This window comes from Manacus vitellinus, unplaced genomic scaffold (genome assembly GCF_001715985.3).
Source record: "Manacus vitellinus isolate BGI_N305 unplaced genomic scaffold, ASM171598v3 scaffold_0_pilon, whole genome shotgun sequence".
NCBI classification, from domain to species: Eukaryota; Metazoa; Chordata; class Aves; order Passeriformes; family Pipridae; genus Manacus; species Manacus vitellinus.
This window is the reverse complement of record NW_021938789.1, coordinates 50,742,564-50,770,135: the sequence shown is the minus strand read 5'-3', so window position 1 is coordinate 50,770,135 and position 27,572 is coordinate 50,742,564. Positions and strand designations below refer to the sequence as shown.

The window sequence follows — 27,572 nt, the reverse complement described above, 5'->3', positions numbered from 1 at the left end:
ATGGTTGCAGAAATAAAGAAATACCACACACATGCACATATTCACACCTAATAATTTAAGAATAACTGGAAAAGGTCTTAAAAGACATTAAAAGGCTTCTGATGACATCATGCTATCTGAGGTAATAAAACAAAGATGGTTAAAGTCAGTTCCAAAATAACTGTAGCCAGAGATGTCTTTATATGCCAGTTTTATATATATTTCATGTCTCAGGAAAAAGAATCCTAGTATTGTATACTAACTGTGTGGGGAGACACTGATAAGATTTTTTCCTCCTGTGCATTTCTTTTATTTATTTTAGATTTATATTTACAGAGATTCTTTAATGTCCGGTTTAGCTGCATTTAGAGTACTTCCAAAATGTGTGAAATACTTTGCCCCTTAGAAAACCAAAAGATAACTTCAGGGTGTGACTGTGTAGTTTCCTTGGAGCCTGTTCTTTTGGGAAAGTTATTATTCTCTGAAGGATCAGGAGGCTTCTTTATCTCCTTTTTAAAATCTTCATCATTACCCTAGAGGGTTTCTCATTGAATTTGGATAGCAGATTGTTGGATAGTTGATTTCATGAGGATATCTGCATTCCCTGCTTCCCTGGTGGCTTCAGATCCTGGTAGCTCAGGATTTACAAAGCCCATGGTTTACCAGTGCTGCAGTGTTGGTGATTTTCAATGTGTTGGGACTGCATGTGGTATTTTCCTTCACAGGATGCAAAGCTCATAGAATGAGCTTGTAGAAGCTCATTTGAAGGTCATGGAAGATGCTCTTGAAAATCTGGTTATCCTGGGACTTGTAGATTGGACCATGTTGTCTTGAGACAATGCAGCCTATTAATAACCTTTAGTCTTGGATATGAATATCATCTAAGGTTGTGCATGTGTGTTCATCAGGCTCTGATGTGGGAATGTATTCGTCTGTCCTTTGAAAGATGTTTGCTAATGTCACCAAAACAGAAAAGGAGGTGGGCCTCCTTACAAAGGAGGACTGTGACTGGTGAGCCACTTGGAATTAAAAGATCAGGATAATTTTGCATTTTAGTCACATTTGATGCTAAGTTTAATGACAAGGACATTATTTGAAAGACACTTGAGGTGGTGTAAACTCCAGCAAAAGATGTTAGTGTCACATTAATAATAATTATTTAGAAGTGTGACAAACTCATCTTTAGCACCCTCTATTAGGCACAATTTCGGAATGAAATTTAAAGTAGAATGTAATTTCTAGATGCAATTAAAAACTTGTCAGAGTGGAGTAGCAGCCACTTTCTGTCTTATTATGATGGTAAGCACTGTAACGAAGTGGCTGAGCCTGGCACTTTCCTGCCTGCAGCTTAAACATGGGTAATCCTAGTGCAGTATGTGATGCAGCTGCATTTCTAATGCATTAAGCTCTAATGGTTTTGGGGTTTGTTTGTTTGTTTGTTTTGGTTGGTTTTGTTTTGTTTTTTTGGTTTTTTTTAAGGACTTTTCCTTAAACAAGTCCAGATATATCAGTGCCCCTTATTTCAACCATAATAATTTCAAGACGTGATCCCTGCAGAAAACTATAGAGTTGGTATGTTTGCAACTTTTCCTTATCATCTCAAGCCAGTTGCTTGAGGGATAGTAACTGGAGATGTAGCCCTCCTTCCAGCATGCTCTCCCAGGCTGCATATTTCTGAACTCCACCTTTGCTTTTGCCTGCTTATCTTTTATATTATGAAGGAATTTGATGCGTGTGAGTAAAGCTTCAACAACAACATCGTCGCTTCTTTGGTTTTAGACCAAACTCATTATACTTTGCTGTTTATGCATCCCTATCCACCACTTCCAGTTACCCCAGTATACATGTAGCCCAGGCAGCCCTTGTAATTAGGCCACGGATGGACTTTTTAATTGTGACCATTTAACAACAGAGATGAATTTCTGTGTTCCCTAGTCTGGTTCTACCACCTTCATTTCTTAGAAAGAAATTTTGCCTCATTTCACATTAACAAACTTTGGGGGGTGGCATTAAGGGGAGACCATGATGGGGCTAAGATAACCATTGTGTGCTAGTCTCCATGTTTTAATCTTGTTATTTCCCACAAGCAGGACATTTAATAGTCAATCTGTGAGTGTTTTGTCTTGATTTCTCAGAAGGCTGGCCTTTTCAAAGTATCTGGTGGTGACTAAGCAGAGAAAACTCATTTTAAATCAGAATTATTGGACGTAATGTCCCTCAGACCCTCAGCACCAGTGACCATGCTGAGATCATGTCTTAGCTCACATATAGTCTGTGACTAGCAGTGAGATCCCCATAAGATCATCCCTTTGCTGGTGTATTTCCATGGTTCAGGATGCCCTTGGGCTGCAAATTGTGATGGATCTTCAGGAGTGCCTCCCCAGCTGAGGTTGACAGCAGTATCAAGCTGGGATAGGCACCTTGGAGCTCCTGTTTTTGGTTGCAAGTGTCAGGATAGGGCTTTGTGATGGCCTGTGGTTCAGCTTGAGGGTTGGGCTTGTCCTGTCACCCATCATGAAGCCAGTTATTTAGATTTTAAAGCAAAATGTTCTGGGAGAGGACAAAAATCTATAAACCAAAATGAAAACTAACTGTGGGTTGAACGTATGCACAGGAGAAAGGTCTCATTAACCCCTTTTTATAAGAACATTTTAAAAGTCCCTCAAAACTTTGGCTTAGCATGGAAAAAATGAAGTCAGTATGTCCCAAGTTTCGATGCTGGTAGCTGGTGGGATTTTTTTTTTTTTGGGTGTGTGCAGTTTTGGTAAAGACTGGAAGAGTTCTAGGTTTGTGCAGTGCTATGCATTTTATGGCACATTTAAATGCCTATAACGTAATTCGCTTTACCATCAGAAGGCATAAATGTCAGCCTATTGACACATTATAAAGACACAAATGGAATGTAGCCTGGCAGACTGGTGCTGGTTTTGAGGTTTAATAGTACATCTGTATCATTTATCCCAGTGGGAAATAACACAGGATGTTGCCTTGTAATTTTTTACTACTGTATAATAAAATGTAACCACAATAAATGGTGTCTAAGCAAGTAATGCAGCAGATTCTGGATTTTGTCCAGTGTGTCTTTAGCACTTATTTTAGGTTAGCCTTGCCCCCCCACAAGTTTAGACAACGTGCAGTTTTCAATGGATACAAATTGAATGTGAATCTCTTTAATGTGTTACGTTCATATCTATGGAGAAAGAGACCCTCCTATGCATTCCACCTCATAATTGGCTGGTGTTAGCAGTGTACTGATTCATTCCTCTTTAAATTACTCATACCCAAAGTTGAACTGTCCTTGAAAGGGTCTGTTCTGCATTTTTGCACTTAAAGAGTGTCTTTGCTGGTTGATTGCTTTCCCAAATGTCCTCACTGTGATACGGTGTTATGTGCAAGCAGGCTTTTGATAAAAACTCGAGCAACGATATTTCAGGGAAGTGTTATCAGACCCGTGCAAATCGAGAGCAGAGATTCAGTCTGTTTATGTTGATTGAATTTAACTTATGGTATATTCCCTAGTGAATGCTAATGGGGCATCTTACATACCTTTGAGCATGCTTGGAAGGTGCTGTGTCCTGCCGGGTGCTGGTCCTTCCCTACCTTCAGTGTCTGGGCTGTCGCATCGCTGCGGGATGTGATTTTCTTATTAAAGCCACGAGAAGTCTGAGAAAGGAGTCGGCACCCAGTTAGGCACTTCTGCAGGGGCCTGATAATGCAGAAGGGCTCTCTGGTTGCTTTCTAACATCTGTCCTGCAATGTTCCAAGTGAAGAAAAATATGAAAACATTATTCTGTGCGTATGAGAGTGCTGCACATTTGTAAAAAGACAATTAACATAGAAATGAGGGAGGCTTTTGATTCATCAAGTAGATTCAACAGACTGTGTCATTTCCTTGATTTTCATTTTAATTAGGATTAATCAGTTTTATCTCCTAAGGTCTTTGCAGAGAATTTACACGAAACAGAAGACTTTGGTCAGCAGTGTGCCAGTGTAATAGCCCCTACTTGAAGAAATCCAGCTGTGGCACATATAGCCGGGATTAGATTTGGCAGGACTCCAGGCTCCCCTCTCCTCTCTCATTAAATGCCTTGCTGTTGCAGGGAACTCTCTGGATCTTCCAATACCAGATCCTGGGCTTCACATAGCTACCTGGTGGTTGCTTCAGAAACCACTTGGAACCAGTATATTGCTCGGGAAAAAAACAAACCCTGGGATGCCAGCTCGAAATGATGGCTGCTTTCTGCTTCAAAGACAGGCGCAAAAAATCTTGCTTAACCCCAGCACCCGTTGGTCCCAACAGCTGGGAACTAGAGCTGGTTGAGACAAAATGATGCTGACCTTTTTCTCCTCAAACTCAATATATTTAACAGAAGCATATGGGTTTGGATGGAGTTTCAGATATGTCAGAAGTGGAGGGTGAGGGAAAGGAGCCAGGTAGTTATGCAGGAAGGAGAGCAGCATGCCAGTGGCCTCGTAGGGGAAAAGTGGCAAGGTTTAAGTGTGTGTTCTGCATCATGCACAGCAGGAGCATGCCTTAGGTGAGTGTTGCTGTTTTAGCACTGGGCTATGTTCTCTGTCTTCTTTTTCTTTCTTATTTTTTTGCATATTTTTAGAAGTTTCTTATCCCACTGAGAAAAAAAAAAAATCTCTGAAAACTGTTGCAAAACCAAATGCATCTTTCTCGTTTAGTTATTTAGACGTATTTCTGAGTGGATAAATTTCATCATGGAAATTAAAGTAATTTGCAAACATGATGAGCATTTTATTACGATTGTTTTTCAGTACCTAAAATAGATGTCTTGCTATGAAAACTTCCATATAATGTGTATAATGTGTAAGTGAAAATTTAGCTTGCAGTTTGTTTCCTTAGTGGAGAAGACGTAATTGTTCCAGAATATTTGAAGTGTAAATGTCTTTCCTATTAATTGTAGGTGAACAATACTTCGTCCATGTGGGTCCTACAACAGTAAATATCAAGTGTAGGCTTTAAGCATCTTGTATGCTCAACAGATTTGAAAGCCATTAAGCATAGGAACAAGAATAAAATGGAGACAGAAGGCAAAAAATGCTGAAGGGAAAATCCTACTGAAAACTCACAAAGCATTTTCAAGCTTACAGAAATGACCTGCTCTGTTCCTGTTACACAGAAGTGTTAAAATGAGAGCAGGCGACCCCTCTCCCCCAAATCATTCATCTGTTATGTCTGCAATGTATTTAGACTGAATCCTTTCCCAGATGCTGCGGATCTGTCGGTTCCAGGGGAAATTAATGGGATTTTACCATTTGCTTTGAGGAAAAGAGGACTGGACTTTCTCCTGCTGTCTTTGGCAGGAAGGAGTGAGGAGCTTTTCTGTCTGCTCTCTTTAAATATTGCGTCTTTTTAATCTTTTTTTGCCAGATAGCCTAATTTCTGTTACTGCAATACACCATGTTGGAAGATTGCAGAGGTTAATGTATAGCACTGTGATACACAACCATAATGGTAGACTCTAATGTTTTTTAAATGGTAAACCAAAGGCATTCGTAATATGAGTTGTAGTGAATTGCTTGCAGTTCTTGCCAGAGATTAGTTTAGCAATGCTTTTAATATTTTATGCACTGAAGTTGTTTGCAAAGACTAAAAGCTTCACTCTCTTTGCACACTCATGCTTTGTGCTGTCGCTGTACAAAGCACAACAGAACCACTCTCTTCCTGATGAATTGTCTGTCAAGAAATTTTATCAAATTACAGTTATACTGCCTTGGAAAGATTTTTCTAGTAATCAGTGAAAATTAAATCAGATTTATGGTGTCATAACTGGGCCAGGGAGTTAGAAATCTAACCTTTTGTAATATCACAGGTTGCATATTAATGTTTTAAATATCTAAAACACATATGAATGACGTAGGAGATTTTTACTTTAAATGTTACTGTAGAGATTTGATGATACATAATCCCATTAAAACAGAAGAGTACAAGATAAAACGATCCATTTGCAATTATAATTAAGCATATTGAGATTGACCATTCTTTAAAAAATTGGAAGTGCAAGGTTGAGAAGGGTGCTTGAGCAATCACTCTTTGTTGAAAGCATTGATGGAAGAATAAAAAAATTAAAGGGGATTGATTTGTCAGTAATCTGCACGGAAAAGTATGGGAAGCATTTCTTCGGAAGGTGAAGGGAAAGTACCTCTTTTGCTGTCATGGTTAGCTTTGCTTGGAGAGTCACCACAAGAAGACATGATCAAAAACGGAACAGCAAGTAACACTGTGAACTGTTTCACCTGCTCTTGACACTTGGTAAATAAAGTATATTAATTGAACAGCTTAGTATTGGAGAGTCATCACAGTCTCAGGAGTGCTCTAGAGAAGTAGGGTTTTCTTCTAGCTCTGTCAGAGACCTGCTGTTTGACCTTGAGCAATAATTTTTTGTGTCCGTGTCTTCCTGCTATTCCTTGATTTCCTTGTCTTTTTGGAGAACGAGCTCTTCAGGAGAGAGATTTCTTTGCATTGTGTTCTGTGAACAATGAAGTCTGAGCCTTGCCGAAGCCTCTAGGGACATCTCTAACAGAAATTATAATTGTTAGCTTTAATCACTTTCATCAAAAGAGCGCGGCAATGGAGGATGGCAGTGTGGAGGATTTAGAGAAATCTGTAGAGTGCATGTTAATTAAGTCGCTGTAGGTGAAAGTTGCTGATTTGGTTTCATCAGGCTGATGCAGAGATGCTAATATCTGGGAGCAATGCAGTGCTGCTCCACATGGATATTCATCTCCAAAAGCATGAGGCTGGGTGCTCACTCCTCTGCTTGGTACATTTTAACAAACAAGGCTTTTTCAGAAAGTTGTCTAAAACTTCATGTGCTTTTTTGTGGGTCCCTTTGTTGTGAGTGTTTACAACTGAAATTGTATTGCTTGGCTTTTTGTAGTGAAGACAGCTGCTTGAGGGTGAGCCATCCCATCTTGATGGATTCTCCTCCCAGCCTTTGCTGTTGCCAAACAGAAAGTGTTTATTGTTGCTCTCCTTATTAGTAGCTTCTCGTTTGGGATGAAGGGGCAGATTAATTGCCCTTCTTGTGGCATCTAGTGGTGCAGAACAATATGCCCTTGTCCTACTTGGGTGGACACATTACTCACCATAGCAGAGGATTTAGAAATATTTAGCCACACGAACACCAGAAGCCATGTTAGTAAGAGTGGGCTATGTTGAAGTACCTGCATTACTCACTGAGCAGTAATTTTGGCAGGTAGAGCTCCAGGGTAATACAGGATGAAGCAAGGGAGAGAAGCCACTTAACCAAATTGTCCAGGCAAAGTATGACCGGGGAAGAACTTGGGAAGAAACAAATGCTTTCTGAGAAGTACTGTAGATTCGCGGGGGGAACAGGTTAGTTGAGTGGTGTGGAAAGTAGTAAAACAAGATCAAAACAAGATTCCCTTGCTCACAGGGCAGGTGTTGTACTGCTGTGAGTGTTAGTAGGTGTCAAAGGTAAAGCAATGTCTCCTTCTTTAGTGTGTTTATTCTCTCTTTTGGGGCTAATGCCAAATCCCTGCAGTTCCTGCAGTGCACCTGCTGACACTGAGCACCGACTCTCTAGCAAGTATTTTGCAAGATCTTTGCTCTGCAGGAATCCCTGTATAGTTCCCTTCTTATTTTAATAAGAACAAGAATTGCCCAATCTGCACTTGAAATCTGCATAGCAATAGCACATGGCAGAGGCCAACTCAAGGTTATACATTTGGCATTTGGGAACGGAAGGCAAGAAAAATTTACTAGTCAGTACACTCACATTATGATAAAATAAAGTTGAGCTGGGAGGAGAGCATGTGCTGAATCCTAAAATGACACAGAAGATCCATAAACCACTGTATGTTGTGCTATCTCTAGCCCTTTATGCTCCAAGCAGAAGTTAAATGTAAGGTATCATAAATGAAACAAAGATCTTGTTTTAATTTCATTTAAAAAAACATTGTAAGGTAATGGGGTAACAAACATTAACTTCTTCAGACTAGGCAAACTGCAATTTCTCTGCTCTGTACTGCTTCGATTGCATGAGAATTATTCTCCAAAAGCTTCTTGGAACCAAGTGAAGGTTTTGCTATAAAACACAAGTGGCGTAGTCTAAACAAGTGGCATTTTTCCTAGAATTAAAGTATATGGATGCCCTTATGAGGTGTTGCCTGGTCTGCTCTACACTTGTAAAAGTGTTTTTTTCCTACTGAAACTGTATATATATATATATATGATCAAAATCCAAGGCTGAAAATGGGTATAGTCTTTACATATAGAGACTTTTTCACTTATATGGGGAGAAGTAATAGCTGGTCTTACCCTGAGTTTGCCTGTAAATTTCTTAGATGATCTGAAATCTGTTTATTACTTGCAGCAGCAATTTTGCTGACAGGCAACCTGGAATAGGTCTCTTTTTCCTCCAGAATATCCATACTTGCCTATTACAGAGAAATCACTTGAAAAGCAGCATGGATGCTGGACTCTCAAGCCTTATTTTAAGTTTTAATTTACTTGTCTGACTTCCAAGGTTACTGAATGCAAACAATTGCTTCTTTAGTACGGAAATAATATGAATTATGTGTTAGAGACCAATACCTCTATGTCCTTCTCATACTCTCAGGGAAGTACCTGCCAAGGAGTGCTTAGAGATGGGGTGCAACTTCCCTTTTTTGCCATTGAAAATTAAAGTAAGACCATTCTGGATAAGCTAAGATGTGAAAATGGAGCCCTAGGACCATTTCTTAGTCTGCAACTTTTTTAAGGTGTAGGATGGTCCAGTGTGTGAGACCATGGCAGCAGGGTGAAAGCTGTGCTACAGCCCTGGTTGGGAAAGGCTTGGGGACCCACTGCTGCAATTGGAATAACTGGCCCCAGTTTAACACTGGGTCCTATTTTAGTCAATCTTTAAAGTTTTTTTCATTTTAATACACTACTTAAAAATCAAATGACCTGTGTCGTCCCGTACAGGTTGCAGAAAATGAGCTGGGCTTATAGTTAATGTAGGAAGCAAAATTTTAGTCAGGAGGAGTCATTACCGTTTGCCTTGCATGGGTTTTTAATTTTGTTTTCTAATAGTTTCATTGGGATGGGATAAGGTCCTGGAGTCCTATACCACCCAACCTGACTCTGACAAGGCTGATTCTCACTGAAGTTTCCTCTGTAGCAATCTCAACTGTGAGGAGCAATTTTTCGTGTGTAATTAATCCTAATAAAACCAACATTTCCAGGAGGCTGACCTGGATCCATCCATTTCATGGTTTTGTCAATTAATGTTACATTTAGCATCTAACACTATAATTAGAAGAAAATACTGAAGATGTAAAGGGACAGAGGAATTTTAAGTTGTAAACTGCTGAGGAACAGGAATTATTATCCTTGCAATCATAATTTATTTTACCTTCTCTTCTTTCAAACTAGATATTTCTTTATTATTCTGATGCAGCAACTTCTAAAAATCACTGATAAATCCTCTAGCATAACAATAGTTTATCTAAATCACATTGGAGTCTGTTATGGTGAAGAGATACTCATATACCTGCGTGTGTGTTTGATAGCTAGTTGTATCTTTAGGTTTTTCTTTTATTATTGGTAGTGATACTGTCCACTGGTTTTTCATCCAGGCATTGTTGGTTATGTGTTAGTACTGTCTTCCCATCCAGAAATATGTTTCATAGAGATTAAAGATTCTTACAGGCTTTTCAAAATCAGCTCTGTTGACCAAAACCAGTTGTTCATTGATGAATCCTGTGGTGAATGTATAGGAGAAAGTTCATGAGTGCCTAATAAGTCCTCAGAGGCAAATATAAACATTTTAAATTTGTTTCTTTTTCTCTTTTTTTCCAGCAATGTCAAATACGGTACTCTGCAAAAAATAGTGTGTGGATTTCTAGCACCTGAAGAACAAGAAAAGGTAATTACTGGACCATATAGTCTAGCCTCATTGCCTCATTTGTTTGCTGTGCTAAAATATTTAGACTTGGTCATGTTCCATGAGCCCACAGCACTGTCTCTGCATATTGAGTTTTGTGTATATTCAGTTATGCAGGTGCAGTTGTTTCTTGAGAATATTCCTTTATGTAAAGGGAACGGGGGAACAAAAGCAGCAGAGCATGAAAATGCTGAAGTGAATGTTAGGGAAGAGCGCACTGTGGATTTTTTTGGTGCATGTAGAAGTGAAAAGGGTAAAAGAGGGCTGTGGACTTCTGAGTATTTGCAAGACTGCCTAGTGCAGCCTTGCAGCGTGCTGGGCAAGTATTGAAGGAGGCTCAGTGTTCATCAGTGTTGCAGCAGCCTCCTCATGTTTCAGTAACCGAGTAACTTGTGGGGCAGTGCCCCCTGCTCCAGAGGTTGTGAGCTCCTGTGCTGCCTGTAAGCCTGCCTCTTGCAATTGAGTTTCTTGATCCTCTTGGGTTGTGACATTTTGTTTGGGCAATGCAGCTCGACAGGGCTGTAGCTCAGTTGCTGGTGTTAAACAAAATGCTGTTCATCAAACTTTCATGAGACACTTTGCCAGGGGCTGCGTCTTGAAAGACTAGGCTCCAAAAAGCAGTGAGGAAACCTGTGCTGCTCCATACTGCTGCTGTGTCCTGTACCTTCTTCTACCTTCTTTCCAAGGCTGAAAGGGGAGCACCCCTATAGGACCCCATGTGGTTTTACACTTTGCTCTTTGCTGGAGACAAGTGATGTAAAAGCTGGACAAGAAGGGCATGGCCACGTTGAGTAGTGGCAGTCTTGCTTCAGCTGGTGCATCCTTTCATCTGTATGGTAATCCAGAAGAGGAATCAGGAACCCACCTCTGCTTTAAAGCCTGTGTAGGGCTTCATTGTTACTATGGTTAAGCTAGAGGAGTTGACATGAGCTGAACCTTTCAGTAAATTTTTATATTAATTAATGTAATAACTTCAGAGTGAGATGTATGTACATACCACAGTATGAAGAGCAAAAGATTATATATAATGTGAAGGTCTGTACATTTGAGTATAGCAAAGCAAGCATAGTGAGATTTAAAAACATGGATTTGAAGAGGCAGAGAGATAGCAGATGTTGCCAGGGTCAGGAAAGTTTCTGTACGAACAGGTGACATGTTCTTACGAGATACTTTATTTCATTGCTTGGGTTTGAAAAATGCATGTGAGTGACATCTTGTGTTCACTACATCTGCAGTGCCATTCTGCCAATAATTAGCATGTGCGTTTTAGAGGCAGTATGAAACCAAGATGACAAATGCACACAAATCATAGGATGGAACAATTCTGCCTTCTTCATGTATGAGTGTTACAATTTACTGAAAGTCCGTCTTCCCACCCTACAAATGGAAGTGTCATCTCAAGAAGCCTCTTGAAAAACACTGAAAGGGCCTAAACTTGCAACTTGTGTGGAACCTTCTGTATTTTTTTCATGGTGGTCTCTGCACGCATCAGTTTAATGCAAAGTTATGGCAGGAGAGGAAAAATAGCAGACAGAGGAAGAAAAGCTCTCTGAGCAAGTAAATGCTTGATCAAAGTGCATTAAAGTTTTAGATAACCACGTTCTCCTGTAGTTTCAGCTCACGGTGTTGTGAACTACCTTTCATGTGCTAACAAATGGGATTCATTTTGTTGGATACTTCTATTTGGATTTACAGTGCCATTTAAAACTCCGTAAAGCTTTCTGTCGCCATCACCAGCTGTGGTGATTGCCATCACTGCTGTGGGGCTGTCATGTCTGGGCACTTAATGTGTACGGGAGATGTGAAATAACTTTAGTGGGGAGTCAGACAGTTCAGTGCTCTGAGTATGTCAGTTTATCCTTGTCAAAAGTAAAGATTGGAAAATCATATTTCTTTAAAATAATGAATTTCTGAAGAGGAATAATGGAAAGGTGGTGGTTTATACCTTTCTCTATCTCAAGATCTTGCAGATTACAGTATGACATAATGCGTTGGCAGAGAGGAAGACTGTGCCACACTGTTGAGTTTCACAGGTATTTCACTGGTTTTTTATAAGAAGATGAAATATTAGTCTGTTATCTGTTATCTGTGCAATTTAAAATTATCTTTACACATTCAGTAATTTCTGTGTATTTATGCTTTTGGTACTGTTGTAAAGAGATTTAAAAAAACCCAGTATTTCTTTTTTTCAAGGAGGTTAAAAACATCCCAAGATTCTTCATGACTAAGTGCTTTAAAAGGCCTTGAAGCACAACTACCTGTGCTTTTTCAATGTGGCTCAAACATGAGAATTATTCCCACTGGGTCTCTTGATAGCTATAGATATTGTTTTAAAGTTTAAGCATAACCAATATTGTAAGCAGATAAAGGTATATATATAGCAAAAACATGGCCACTCATTTTGTATTTGATCTCCTGTTCTCTGAGGTCAGGTTGCACACATTTTTTTTTCATCCCATGAACAGGATCCCACAGAGTCATTTCACTCTGTCAGCTGTATGAGCAGAGCAACCATGAGCTCTTTCACTGCTCCAGACTGCAGTGCCATCCTTTTCTTTGGTGCTGCATAGGACTGGGTTGCAGTGGCCGGGCTAGGGACATCGTGTCAGATGTTTTTCACTGTGTTGAGAGACTGTAGCTGCTCTGCGCATGAGTCAGCCCATAGGAAAGGCTTTGCCCCAACTTATGGGAGCAGTGACCTTGATGGGGGTGTTCAGCCCCATGCAGTGGGGCCTTTTTGCAGATTGAGTGGGTTTCATGCTGTGCTGCTGTTGGCATCAGTGTGCGGGGTCCAGTGCTTCAGAAATTGAGACTGCGCTTTTATTCCCTGCGTGGCCAGACTGAAGGAAGAGATCCCAAGGCTCAAGGGCATGAGAAGCAATCTCTTCTTTTGTTCTCAGTGTCTTTTTTTTTTTTTTTTAACTGGCTGGCCATGACATTAAGATTTCTAATTAATTTAGAAACCACAGGCAGTTGAAGGGAGTGAGCAATGTAATAACTGGGCCATGGGGCAGAGTAAAAGCACATCAATTATTCAGGCAGTTGCTGCTGCTTATTCCCTTCCCGGAGCTGGGCTGGCTGTCAGTGTGTGTCAGTGATGCCGCTAATGCCCTTCAGAATTTACATGCATAAATAGTGGCCTTTTAAAATCTGCATGAGGATAACTCTAGTGTTTCTGACGATAGCTGCCAGCAGCATGCTGTGCCTCACAAGCATTGGGGGCTTCAACCAGTGTTTTGGGTGCCTAGTTCAAAACTGAGACCCTGTCAGGCACATATACCAAGAGCCTCTGCTGTGGAAAAGTTTCTCCTCAAAGAGGTTGAGGGGCAGACTGAGCCATGGGAGGAGAGAAACAAATAGTCCTGCTTTAAAATTCACATGGTTTCTGAAAAGGTTTCACTTCTCTGGGCAAGTGAAGTTCAGGTGAATGCATCATCCCCTCCTGCTATTTCTGTGATGTCCCCAAAGCACAGACTGCGAGGCTACTATGGATGCCACTGGGGCTGGGCCCACTCCAGTCACTCTACAGGGATGAGGGGCAGGAAGCATCCTCCTCCTCCTCACTGCTCTGGGTATTGCATGTCCTGCACTTTGACTTTACAGTTGGAAAGTTATAAATTGAGGAAGTTTTTCTGACTTCCAAGGTCTAGATTCATGGGACTATGGTGATTGCCTTACATGGGTGCACCACAGGATCTCATGTTTGGGATGCCACAGGGAGCAACACTAATTTCTGCACTGAACCAGCAAGGGGACTGAAAACTGGGGGATCTGTTGGATTTTTCTGCCATGGACTGCAAGCAGATGACAAAGCCTTATTTTTCTCTCTGGTTGGCATAGTTATCCCTACTGCTGGAGGCAGCTACCTTGCTTTTTACAAAGTGAACTAATCTGTGAAGGCAACAGAATAAAATGAGCCTTGCTTAATTGTGTGTTGTGCCGGCGAAATGACCAGCTTGGGTTTGGAAAATGCTGGCTGTAATTAATGGTGAGAGGCTTTTTCTCTCATCTGTGTAGCCATTATGAATCACTTCTCCCCACGGAAATTTTTAAATCTGTCTCAGTGGGGAACCAGTGAAGGAACAGGTAAAATGGATGTGCTTTAATAGCTGCAGTTGTAACTTAAACACTTGAAATGATATTAAGCATCTTTCTCCATTAGCATTTCATGTTGATCCTGATGATATACCAGCAGAGGCTAAGACAGGATCAACGTTCATTAAATGGAAGAAACTAAACTCTGTAGACAAATGCTTTGGCTAAATGGGACCTTCATTGCACTGAGAACAAGAATGCAATTAGCTGAAATGTTTGTTTACAAAATCTAATTCCTGGGGAGTATCTTCTCAGATTGCCGCTTACATCTCTTGGGCTGGTTTTGTTGCCAAGGCTTGCAGGTTGACGGGTTTTGCAAAGCTTGATTGTAGCACATATGTAACAGATGGGTCAAACTTTGCATGATAAAACTGAACCCAAGTGAAGAGCCAGGGCTAAGCTGCAGGTGTGCCAGAGTTTTATTTGTGCATTCATCACATCTATTTTACAGTTTGCAGTTAAGTGCAATTAATAATAATTATTAGATGTTCCAGATGCTAAACAGTGTAGGCTGAAGAGAAGCTGGAAATTGTGCGACACTGATTGCTGTTACTGCTATCCTCCTGTCCCTCACCTGGAGCCTAGACCATGGGAATCACAAATGGGTTCCTGCTGGGTGAGGATGCATGTCTTTCAGGGTACCTGCATGAAGAACCTTGTTGTCCTGGTTGGTTGAGAAACATGGACACCCTCAGAAGGTGATTTTGCCCATCCACAATGTGAGTTGTGCTCTGGAAATGCTGCTGCTCTTCAGGTTACAGAAACAGCCAATGGGAGATGTAACTGCTGCCATCTAGATATTAGAGTCGATTTTGTCACTGCATAGGATTTGTGGAGTGTGAAGGATCAGGCATTTCAAGCCTGTGTTGACACCAACAAAACAGCATGTACTAATTTTAAATGTGTAATAAAACATTGTGTTTCATTCTTGGATATAGTGTGGCAGTATTTGTTAGATCAATTTTTTTCGGTCTGTATGGTGGCTTTGCTTTCCTTGCAGTTATTTCTTGTGGCTTCCTTGCAAATGAATAGTGTCTGCACTCACCCATTGGGGGACACTGGGCCAGTAAGCATTTCCTGGACACATTTGCCTCATGTATCTGGTGGCAAACATGAATCAGTTACCAGAATAATACATTTTCTTCCCTATTTGCTGAATGCAGCATGTGAATAAAGTAGTCAGTGTAATTTGTTTGGTGATGGCCTATAGTCATGTTAAATGATGGGGAACAGACTAATGAAGACCATCCTGTTGATGGATAAGGGCTACAATTTACCAACCCTGAAGTGATTGAAATAAAGCAAAGTTGCTTTTGTGTAATCTGCAGAGTGGTAGCCAATGCACAGGTCTGTCCACGTGTGTTGTACCAAGCAGAGCAGCAAAGCCAGGGAGTGAGGTCTGGACCTCTGTGGGAGTTCAGGATGGGATGGGACTGCTGCAGAGGTTCCTTACGTGGTTGCAAGAGGTAAAGTCTCAAAGTCTTTCAGATACCTTAGCTTTGACTTGTTACTGGGCTTGTTGCAGTGTTGTGGGTCTTGCTGCCTCCTCCCCTGTAAATGATGCTCCCCAGCAGTGCTTCTCCTTCAGCCAGCGAAAAGGGAATTGCAGGAGTCGGTGCAGGGGCTTGCTCCTTGAGAGGCACTGCTCATGAGATCCCTTGGGATTCTATGCTAATAGAGCATTTAAACACTTCTTTTTCAATGTCAGCATTGGAAATGACAAATGCTTTCCTTAATTTGAGAGAAGTGTGCCTGATATTACATGCTTATATATGCCTGAGAGTCTATTCTCAAGACAGTACATGGGCCTATCTTATGAAAGCTAATTGCACTATTAGGAGGAGATCCTGCTAACTTAATAAGTTACATTTATTTGTGTCTTAAAGGATTTTTTTGCTGAGGTGAAAGAAATCCTGAATGATGCCAAGTTTTATTGGAAGCGTATTGTTCTTCACTGTCCCTTCCTCTCTCCCCATGTCAAAAATGTTCTGGAAATTGAAAATATTTCATAAGATCAAGGCACACCAGTGTAATTGAAGGCATTAAGAGAGCTATAGGGGAATTCATCCTGCAGATGACCTGAGTTTTTTTCCTGTGGGATAGTCAGTAGGAAGCAGCATTGCTGACAGGGCCATATACATTAAAGATATAGAAAATGAGGTGAGTGGAAAGAACTGTGGCCAACATATCTCCCTTTGACCCTGTTTTGACCTGACTTTAGCACCACCCCAGGTGCTGTCAAGATTTTGGGGCAGATCAAGGGATTTATTGCCTGGACCTGCCTTGGGATGGAGGACCGGACTTGGGGCCAGGTATCTACCCCTTCCCCAACAATCCCCTCCCCTTGGCATCCCACAGTGCAGATCATCTTTGTCTCCTCTGCACTTCCACAGGCAGTTACACCATTAGGAACTGGGCCTTGAGATTTTGTACCAGCATGATCTGAATGAAGTCTAATTTAGACAAAAGTTTTAAGAGCTCTCTTCCCTCCATCTCATACAAAATAAATTGGGAGAGTCTAAATGCACTGTATGTGGCTTGGAGGCATTTCCCTGTGGTTTATTGCTTTGCTTTTATTGATGGACTGTGTTTACTTTCACACAAACTGATTCATTTGATTTGTTTTGCAGAAGTTGTTTGCTTAAGAATGAAGGCCGAATTAAGGGATTTTTATGGGGTAGAAACTTTATTTCCACAGACTTTGTCAGATCTCTTTTGCACTCCCTGCAAAGACTCAGATAAAGTGACCCTTGGCCAAACTGGGAAGATGGAACCTGCCAAGTAGCTGTAGGGAGAGCAAGAGGGTACGTTGAATTACAGAGAGCTTTTGGAAATTTCAGAATGACCTACAGAAGCAAAATGGTGGACCTTGTAAAAAATGTAAGATGATCTGATTCTGCTTCTTAATTTCCAAAAATAAGAGCAAAACTGGAACAATCAATCCAGTTTTGTTAAAATATGAAGATATGCTAAGTACAACATTAGATATGTATTTCTTCACTATAAATACACCCCCAAGGAATCATTCTATTTTTAAGATGAACTTGGTATTATGATAATGTAAAAGAAGTCTATAATTTATAATTCCAATTGGAGGTGAAGAAATTTAACATGTCAACTTTTCTATTCATTACTCCAGCAGTCAAGACTAACAGGCTGTTCCTTCACCTTCACTGTCAATCATTTAGATAGACCAATTATGGATCCAGTTAAAAAATATATATATCAAAAGAGAAAATGCAGCAGAAGAAGGTTAAACATACTAAATTTCTTTTTTTAAAAAAGCTTGTTTGTAAGAGTACATTTAGTCCTACGCTGTATGAGCTTCATGGCCAAAACACCCCAACTATTACTCTGGTCTTTCTGGAGGTACCATAAGGACTAAGTTGGAGAAGTAGTTCTCCAGTTTGTGTTTTGGAAAAGAGCTGGTGACATCTGACTGTCACTTTTTGTACCATTTAGAAACACTCACTGCCTGGCAATTCTTCGGGGGAAAAAAAAAAGGAGGAGGTGAAAGATAAAGTCCTATATTAGTATTTAGGTCTTCATTGTGCAGAGCTGTTCACATTCTGGCTGGGTTGAGATCTCTATTAATTTTAAGCGTTAGTTTTTTGAGTTTTGAGCCTTAAGGTCTCCAGTGCAGTACTTCTTTAGCACTCAATTTAGAGGGGACTGCTTCCTTTTAAGATGGAGGACATAATTGCATTGACCTCTGTTCTGCCAGTACTAAATATTCAGTGTGCTCCAAAATAATTCCACAGACCTGGAACTGCAAAATCAGATTCCTTATTGAGATGCATAAATATAGTCACAGATCTAGTAATCTTGTTTTAAAGCAGCAGCATTCCTTTGGGGTAAGTTTATTATGACAAAATATACATGGCCAAACTTAAATATAGTTAACCTAATATGATCAGACTGATTTGGAGCAGAGGTAGGTCAACACTAAGTGCTTTTGAAAATCTCATCCTAGCTCTCCAGAGATTAGGGCTATGAGTGCAGAGCATCAGCCTAAGTCATGCTGAAGAGGCAGAAGGGATGTTTCTCAATGGAGAGAGGCTTCACTTGGAAAGCAGGAGCATGAAGCAGACTGGGGTAAGAGACATCTGCAGCCAGATGGAAAAAATATCCAGCTTTGCCCAAGGCACAAGGCTTGGAAGTTAACCCACTTGGTTGCATCTGTAACTCTCTGCTACTGGCAAAGTGTGTACATGGGCAGCCTCTGTTTGTGGGTGGGTAGGAGCATCCTCTCCTCTTGTGTTTTGATCAGTACTGCTGCACTAAGGGAATACAGATTAAAAACTTAAGATTGTTGGCCTGGGTTTTCTCTTTGGTCTTACCTTTTTTAAAAAAACCTCCAGCATTCTTGCAAAGACAGTGTTGTTGAGATTTGTGGCACTCGCTGGAATTTCACAGCGTGGAAACATATTTTTGGTGCAATACTTTCATTTTAATACTTGAAAATCCAGTGCTATTTTAGGCATTTGAGTGAGTAGAGTCTTGCTGTTGCATGTGGGAAGAAGCTTGAGGGCTCTCCTCCTGTATCTCTGTGAATAGTGCATGTGACTAATTTAGCTAACAAGTTGAAAACATAAGGTCTACTGAGGCAGTGAAAGGAGTATCTACACCCTTTGCATGCATGGCTTCCTACTGAAATAAATGGAGTTGTGTTTTTTTGAAGTGAGCATGGGTTTGGCTCCTAGATCACGTGGATGTGGTAAGAGATTTGACCAGATCCAAGTCACGCAGTATTGGTCCCTTTGCAGTCAATGAAGTGACTCATTCTAATACCTCATGCTCGGATATTACTCATTGCTAGTGCTTCATCCTGCACATGTCCAACTGATGGAGGTGCTTCTCCCATCAGCCATGGTGTCCTGACATGAGATGCATGCAGTCTGCTGGTGCCTCCTCTCCTCTGAGCACCAGCTGTGTTACTGCAAGCCCCCAGAGGAAGGCTTTCTTGCTAGTCTCTGTAATATTTAGTCACTTTCTCTCCTGTTGTAACTATTGCAGTTTATTCTGAAGTGACAGGCTGATTTGACAATGAAACTTTCTCTTGGACCTCATGTTTACAATTTTAAGAGCAGTTCCTGTTATTTAAAAAAAATATATACATATATATATATATATACATAAATATATATATAATAAGAGTAAGTTTCGCCTTTAAACACCACCAGCACAGTGCCTTTTGTAAAAGCACACATCTGCTTTATGCATAGCACGTGCATGACTTTAACCTCATGGGTTGTTTTCCATGATGAACCGTTTTACATAGGAACACACACATGCAAGGAAGTGGACCTAAACATACTGAGGCTCGTCCATGTAAGTGCATCTAAAACTATTGAGGCTAACCCTTTGCGACTGACTTTTGTGTGTCCATATTATGTGGGTCCTGCAAAGGACTGGAAAGATATTTTGTCGGTGTCAGTGTACCCCCGATACCTACATGTAAGAAAAAAAAAGCCTGCAAATGCTCAAGGCAGAGGGTAGGAAAGAAGCAGCACGTTGAGTAAACAGATGGGGCGGGCCAGCATTAAGAGCTGAATCGTTATGGTAAGTGTAATGTGCAGAAGTCACAGTACATCAGCTGGCTAATCAGTGCTGAATGATTTGTAGGCATCTCAGCAGAGGTGAGTTTTAAGGAGGTTTGAAGGAGAATGGTGTCGTGGCTCTGCAGATTAGTACTCTTCACCTACAGAAAGAGGGACTCTGTGAAAAGAATGAGGGTTATTACTTCAGTGCTGCTTTTCTGCATATATTATTCTTTTTCTATATTGTTTTTCTTACGTACTTTTTCTTTCTTTTTTTTTTAATTCTTTTTTTTCTCCACATTCGCTACAGAGTTTCTCTAATGAGACAGGGTGATTGTTGGCCCAGATGCTGCACTGCAAATGCCATTTTTTAAAGCAGCTGAGAATCTGGCTTGATATTTAGCAGTCACTTAGTACTTTCATCTTCAAAGTACTGTGCAAACATTAATTAATTCTGCTGGGGAGCACACAAGAAGGGGCTGCTGGAATAGTTATGCAAACTGCAAAGCCATGAGAGATGGCAAGGACAGTATTACTGGGCTTGGGAGGTCTATACTTACATACATAATTCAGCAAAGGACCCCACAACTAGTGGTTTCATAGGAAAGATATTTTTCGGGTACCTGTTTTTTCCACTGAGTGGGTGCTTGGTGTTTTCAGTGGACGAATGCTGCTGCTACCCTACTTGGGTAGATGGGCAACCTGGGATTTCTGTTTCCACGTACACCCCTGCAGATGGGTTCAAGCTTGCAGAGACAGTAATCTCAGGCAAATGCTCTGTGGATGCTCAGTGCTGAGGCAGAGAGAGGCCACACAGAAGTCAGGGCTGCAGCTGCGTGCTTTTCGCTTGGAAAATGAAATGTGTCACATGCAGATTTGGAGGTGCACACTGCTCCACTCCATGCTTGCAGCTCTTCACATGAGCAAAGCCATCTTGCCCATGCAGATGTTGGCTTTGGTAGGAGTGACAAAGATCAGCAGAGCTCCAAAAAGGGCTGTGAGAAAGCCTTTTATCTTCTCTTAAAGTCAGCATCAACAGCCTGTGGCGTGGGCTGCAGTAACCTGCACTGGAGAGGATGAGGAATGGTCATACATCCCCTGGTTCTGCCCAGGCAGGACAGCAGCAGCTAAGGAGCAGCAGCAGTGTTTAAAGCTGGAATGGTCACCAGTGTCTCTGAGCTGCCCAACTAACATGCTCTGGCAATCAGCACCACCTGTGTTCTGAGACTCACGTGAGGCACTGCTTTTGCATGAAGACACAACTCCAGACACTGAATTCACTCAACCAGTCATTGTATTAAAAGGAACTTTTACAAGATCATGCCCAGTGATGCCAAATTATTAGCAGTGAACCATGTGAGCCTTATATCACTTGACTAATGATGTATCAATTAATTCCAGGTTGAAATAGGCATCTAAGAGCAAGGAGATGTGCAGTTTTTGGGTATGATGAGACTTAGTTGGATTAAGAGGATTGATGGAACAGAAAGGGAAAGCAGAGGGATCCTTGATGCCAGAAGATAACATGGCTGTCAACAGATTATGCTTGTTGGATGTCTCTCAGGGATTGGATGTGAGTCTGTGATTTGGTCTGAAAGCTGGAGATGAGAGGTGTCTTCATATTGAGTGGAATCAGGTCTGAACAAAAGACAGATTCAGGATGGGAGCTGGGTTTTGGCTTGACTTTGCTGACCTTGCTCAGATGGAGGGGGAGGTGAAGCTTTTTAAACTTCTCGCACAACTCATAGCACTTAAAGCAATGGCAGTTTTTAGAAGTTCTGCAAATATATTTAGAAAAACTATATTTATTTTAGCTTTGGCAAAATAGGTAGATAAAATGTTCCTGATAGCAGGTTTGAGTTCATTGAGATCCATAGATACCTACTCATAGTTTTCTGAATTTATTGTTCAAGTTGGTGAGTTAAGGAGCCAGTGAAAGAGAGACCACCACTGAGACAGTTACTTTTCCAGTGTACAGTCTCTGCATTTAAGATAGTCAAATTTTATCTAGAACTGCACAGTTTTAATTTCCCGCTCTTCCCATGACTTGAATAGATTAGCATGCTCAGAAATATTTCTTTTTAATCTCAAGATATTACCATGCCTAGGTTTGCTTGAAAGGCCAGGCTGGATCTCTTGAGGCTTGAAAGCTGTAATCAGAGATGTTTATATGAAATTTTAGTGTTCCATCATATCTTACCGTCTCGGGAGTGAAAAAAATAAACTTAATGAACCTAGATCAGACAGATTTGTGATGGAGTCCCAAAGAAGAGAGAAGATTTGCAAGTAGCTGTGATTTTGCTGTGTGATTTTAATTTTATGGGCCCCTGTTGTTCAACATTTTCTTCAGAGTAACTAAGAGTTGCATTAAATATTAAACAAACGGTGTGATGATTCATAAAGAGGGTCATGAGCTCCATATGTGAGTTAGAAATTTAATCTCCAGCTGGTTTCACTATAATCCATGTCATATGTCCAGGATCAGAGAACTCCAGTGTCTTCGAATAATTAGTCAGTGATCAAAACAGAAAAAAAAATTCCATTGAAACAATTTTCTTTTAGAAAAGTCTGTTTCTTCAAAACAAAATTGCTTGTTAAACCTCATTAATTTTAATGGCATTTTCTTTTGAGTGGAAGTAAGACAAAAATGATTTGGAAAATGTCAAAATGTCTTCTTGATAGTTGCAGGATTGATAATATTTTCTTTGTGTTAAATGTCTTGCATTTAGAGTTGTAACTCTTACTCTGTTTTAATAGTAAAAGACGAAAGTGAGACTTTTTTTTGTCATCAAATGTAACTTATTTTAATTAACCTAAAATACTTTTCTTTCTAGAATGCTGTTTCACCAAAAAGGAAAACTTGATTAGCTTTTTTTTCTGATATCTGTGTGTAATTCTAATACTATTTTGGGTTAGTGAAAAAGAATTAAAATCTCTAAGTCTTTTATTTGGATTAGGAAATTAATTTTTTCCCTACTTCCCCCTGGAGCCCTGTAAAAATACCTGTCAGCCTTTCATCGCTGAAACAAATATGCTGAGGTTTTTCCCAGGCCTTGCAGAGGTTGCATTCTCCTTTGCATGACAATTATGAGGTGATGCTGGGAGATACTATGTGAGTGAAAAACTTGCCCATCCATTGTAGCAACTGCATGCACACATACACACAGACACATAGACACAGCTACACACACACACACAAAAGACCAGTGCTCATCCACAGTTTCCCAAGAGGTTTTTTCTGTGCTGCAGGTGACTTTCAGCCTGCACATGGATGCGTGTGTGGAGTTTACATGTTGTCTCAGTTGCATCTTCACTTTGAGCTATAAAAGGTGTTATTTTGGGGCATTTGGAGGTTGAATGTTGAATCTACACTCAAGAAATACCATGGAGGCAGTGGAAGCGCATGTCTTGTTCTGGTGAGGCAGGTTACTTCATGCATGGCTCTAAGGAGTGTTGCTGTTGCATTTAGTTGGTCAGCTCATAAAGTCAGTTATAGCACAGGCTTGAATTTAAGAAGTGGGCATAGAGGTTCACACAAAATTCAAGTTTTAATGGCCTATGGTGGCTACAGACCTCTGACAATACAACTATACTTAGTCTGTTATGGAGGAGGACTTTCTTTCTTGGTGTGTGGCTTGGGTCTTACCTCTTTGTTTAGAAAGAAGTAGGGTATGATGTTTCCTTCCCTGTGCCAGGATGGTAGGATCTGGGAGATATAAGAGAGCTGATGGGATGGGATCTTTGGTGTTACTGGTCCAGTCTCTCACCCAGGGCAGGACAGTTGTCTGCATGAGACCAGCTTGATGATGACTTTGTATAGCTGTTATCTTAAAAACCTCCAAGGATGGAGGTAGCACTCTCTCTCTTATGACCTCTCAATACCCAGGGCATTGAATGCTTATTTTCTAATCTGTCTCTTATTTTAATGAGAGAAATGTGTAGACATGAAAAAATTTAAGGCAAGAAAAAAAAAAAAAGATAGATTTAAAAAAATAGAAAAATAACAACTACTTAACTGTGTTAAAAATATGCAATAGGAGAGCATGCAAATGGTTATGCAAGCAGAAGTTTGGTATCTAATTGTAAATTAGATAGACAGCTGCAGAGTATCGATAGACATATGGCAGGAATGTAAATAGTTTGCTCGCACTGTAGTGACATCCTGAAAAGCTGTGTGTAAACTTTCTGAAGTGAAGAGAGAAAAGATAATTTCCTGGAAAAGAGGGTTTTCGAGAGAAATAATTGCTAATAAATAATCTGTGTCCCTCTGGAAGGCGAAAGTTTTATTTTGGCACTTGCTGAAAAAGCAGCCTCTAATCAGGCTGCATTTTCTTGCTTGGCTGATGAGCACCAAGGAAGCTGGAGAAGGCGCCAGTTGCATTGTGTAGTTGGAGCCATCGCGCATCAGAGCGAGCTCCTCTGTGGGACCTGCCTGCTGGTTTCAGCATAACCTCCTGGCAGATGCTTTGTGTCTACCAGGATTTAGGGAAGATGACAAAGAGGAGGGTAAACAGTTGAGTAATTCAAGACGGGGTGTCAGATTCCAGATTGTAAATTCGTATGTCAGTGGCCAAAACTCCCGCGTCTTCCACCAAACCGAATGCAAGTCTTGCCTGCATACCAGCTGTAGGGGTTGCTGCTGCTTATAGCGACCTTTAAAATAATATCCTAGTGGAATGCAATACTGTGAGGCACTAATTTTGGCTTATTTTGTGAGCTAGCAAAGCTGTCTAAATATTTAATGCTCTTTCATTAATAACTGGCCATCATATGTTTTGCTTTGCATTAGGTGATACTATTGAGGCTGTAAAAATTCCCAGTCTAATGATAGCTAATGTTGGTTCTCATATTATCTAAAAGATATAGCAAGAGTAAACCTTGAACAGCATACTTGGTTTCTGGATAGGTATCTTGTGACTTACTTCTTAAATAATTCTTGTAAAGTTTGCAGTGGGCCAAATTCTGGCCCTTTTGAGGTCAACAGTAGCTATTCCAGTTTACTTTGTTGGGTTTGTGCAGTTGCCTTGGGGACAGATTTCAGTCCCATAGCTTGTTAATTGTAATTTTAGTCAAAGGGCCAGACTTACTTAGCAGCTTTTTAAAATTTTTTTTAGAAGACAATTTCTGAAGGATGCAAAGAAGCTTTTATGGAGTGGGAGCAGTGAAAGGAGAGCGAGGAAAATCAAAGAAATTCAGACATCAGTAATGTTTCAAAAGTACATTTCACAAGGGAGTTTTCCTTAACTATCCTTCAAAGATGACATGACGGAAAATTCAGTTATTAATCAATGGTGCTATCTCTCTGTTGGGTTCAAGAACACTTTTTAAAAGTGAAGATTAACATCTGGTTCAGTCTACAAAGAATTTTTAGAATTGTAAAACTTTAAGTAACCACAAATTACTTAAAGTGCATGGAGGATTAATATGAAAAGAAAAACACTTCCAAGCATTGTTCTTTAAGAGGTGAGCTTAGCTTGTGTAGTCGTAAGAGTTATGTCATTGGTATATCCTTACCAAATAATTGCAAACATATAGCACAAATCAGTCCCCTGGAATCAGTGGACACACAAACATACTATAGGGAGTTTTATTACAGCAGAGCTTGAGAATTGAAAAACCAATTTTCCACAGAAAAATTACTTTCATATGATCTGAGTGCCATGGTTTGGTTTGTTTGAAACATTGTAAGTCAAGCTGTTTGCTGATGTTCCTAGCAGACCTCTGTAATTCTACATTTATTTGTAGAAGTGTACTTTAGAATAGAAATTATTCCCAGTGTTTGTAAATAAGAAACTGGAATATTTCTTGTGTGTGTGTGTGTATTTAACTGGAAAATTTTCCACTCATGATGCCAGAAGGAGTGGCTCTTAGCAAAGACAACTGCTTTCCAAAAGTTACTTGGAAAGATGAGATGAGAGCTCTAGTTTTCTCCTTTATTGCAGCACATTTCTGATTTGGTTTGAAGCAAGCAGAGGACCTTGCAGTCAGCCCACAGCCATAACAAATGGCAGCTCATTGGCATTTTAATGACTCTGCAAGCTCAGTTCTGCTCCAAATGAGTCTGGAGAACAACATGGTGAACACTTTATCATATCCATGTTTGAAATGATTTGCTATGAAGAGGTACCTGGTAGCACTAGGTGTTGACTGTCAAAACCTTGGTGTATTTTAGTGTTGGATGCTGGGAGCTAAATAGGTCACGATTGTTTGTGGATAAGTCTTTTTTTGTTTTGGAAAGACTGGTCAATATTTACATCGGTGGGTTTCTCTGGGAAGGATAGGTTAAACTTCCTGTAGGTAAGAAGGAATGGGCTGCCCAAGGAAGTGGTGGATTCACCATCCCTGGAGGTTTTTCAGATGAGACTGGATGTGGCACTGAGTGCCATGGTCTAGTAACCATGGCAGTGTTGGATCAAGGGTTGGACTTGGTGATCTCAGAGGTCTTTTCCAACCTGGTTGATTCTATGATTCTATAATAAAAGAAGCCTGATGCTTTCTTTCAGTCTTATGAAGACATAAGTAACTGTTATTTTCTACTGTGTTATTTTGCACTTGAATGGCTGAATTGAGTGCAGAAAGTGCTACATCAAGCCTTCAAAGAATGCTTAGGAACAAATTCCTAAAATACTAAAACTTATTTTTCACCTGCTGCAGATGAACAGAACATTAATTCTTTGTATCCTCCATGGGCTTTCCTGTGGTGAAACTTTCCCATCTCTTGTTTTCAGTCAGCGTGGATATTTGGGTCACTGCCTCCTCTCTTCTCCCCTCCCATTTTTAACTTCCTTCTCTTCAAATCTGTCTCCCTTTTGAGTCCCAGGTGTGACTGATAGAGAACTTTGTGAAAAAATGAAGGTTCTGTTTGAGCAAAAGTGTTGTTAATTATTACTTGCCTGCTTCAAAACCCTCATAGGTGTTTTTCAGTGCTTCAGCAAATGCATGGCCATTATATTCTTCTGGTTTTCTCTTTCCCTGTCTTTCTAGTCTGAGCCTTTTAAGCCGTGCCTGATGGCACTGTGCCACCCCAGGAGCCTGTAGGTCCTGTGTTCCATGGGGAGGGTTTCCTGGCCCCCAGTATGGAAGATGACGGGGTGAGATCTCTCTGCTAGGATATACTTATTTCTGCCACAACTTTAGCCATGTTCTGTTGGGGCTGTTGTAAGGTTTGTGAGCAGAAACTTTTTTCCAGTAGTGGAAATGTAGAAAGGGAAGGGTATTTGGCTGTTGCAGAAAATGTCAACTTTTTCTGGGGGGGAGTGGGAAAAATTGTAAGACTGTGTCTAGTATAAACCATGTAGAAGAGTTTAACATTGTTCCTGAAAGTTTGGCTCACTCATCCTGAGGTGGGTGGTCCTTCCCAAGTACTGCATGACTTTTCCACAGCTGGGTGAGCTCCCTGACTGACTGCTCTCTCTGGATGCTTTATAGCTGTGTGACTTCCACGCTACCCAGTGGTAGATGAGCAAAGAGATGTTTTATCAAGGAAGCATGTGCTGGGGGAGAAAATTGAACATTTCAAATGCTGGCAGAAGGACCATAGTGGACAAACTGATGGAAAACTGTTTCCAAGATAGTTTGAACTTGTTTTCAGTCTCTTTGAAATAATTCATCTAGGTTTCCTGGTGGGAATTTTGTTTTTGCATAATACTTTTTCTTCTTGGAGTTGATGAAATGTCAAAATATGTGGAAGTTTTCCAGCTAGCTCAGTTTTGCCCTTCTGGAAAAAACGAGGCAGAGAGAAAAACAAAGTCAGAAAGTTTGTCTTTCCTTTGTGAAGACTGGAAGCATCATTTCTGTCCAGAAGATATAGGGATGTAAAGCCTTTTCGTGAGAGCTTAGCATTCAGAAGCTCCTGTTATTCCTGCTGTGAGTGACACTTTTTGAAAAACTGACCCTGACCAGAGAAGCTGAGTACTTGTTCTGGGGTAATACACTAACCTGCAGAGAGAGAGGGAGGGAAAAGAACCCCAAAACAATTAGAAGATATCTCCATCCACACTCCAATAAATAACTCTCTGCAGTGCCAGTTTCTGCTCGC

General features: G+C 40.5%; 1 protein-coding gene across 20 annotated transcripts in view; it reads left to right on the top strand.

Annotated features, from left to right (window-relative positions):
- Window positions 1-27,572, top strand: part of ADGRL3 (adhesion G protein-coupled receptor L3) — a 513,962-nt gene that overhangs the window by 82,093 nt on the left and 404,297 nt on the right. For all 20 annotated transcript variants that reach the window (XM_018073156.2, XM_018073129.3, XM_029960802.1 and 17 more), the window contains exon 2: window positions 9,815-9,881. The gene's annotated coding sequence lies outside the window, so the exon portion shown is untranslated. The remainder of the gene's footprint in view (window positions 1-9,814; window positions 9,882-27,572) is intronic.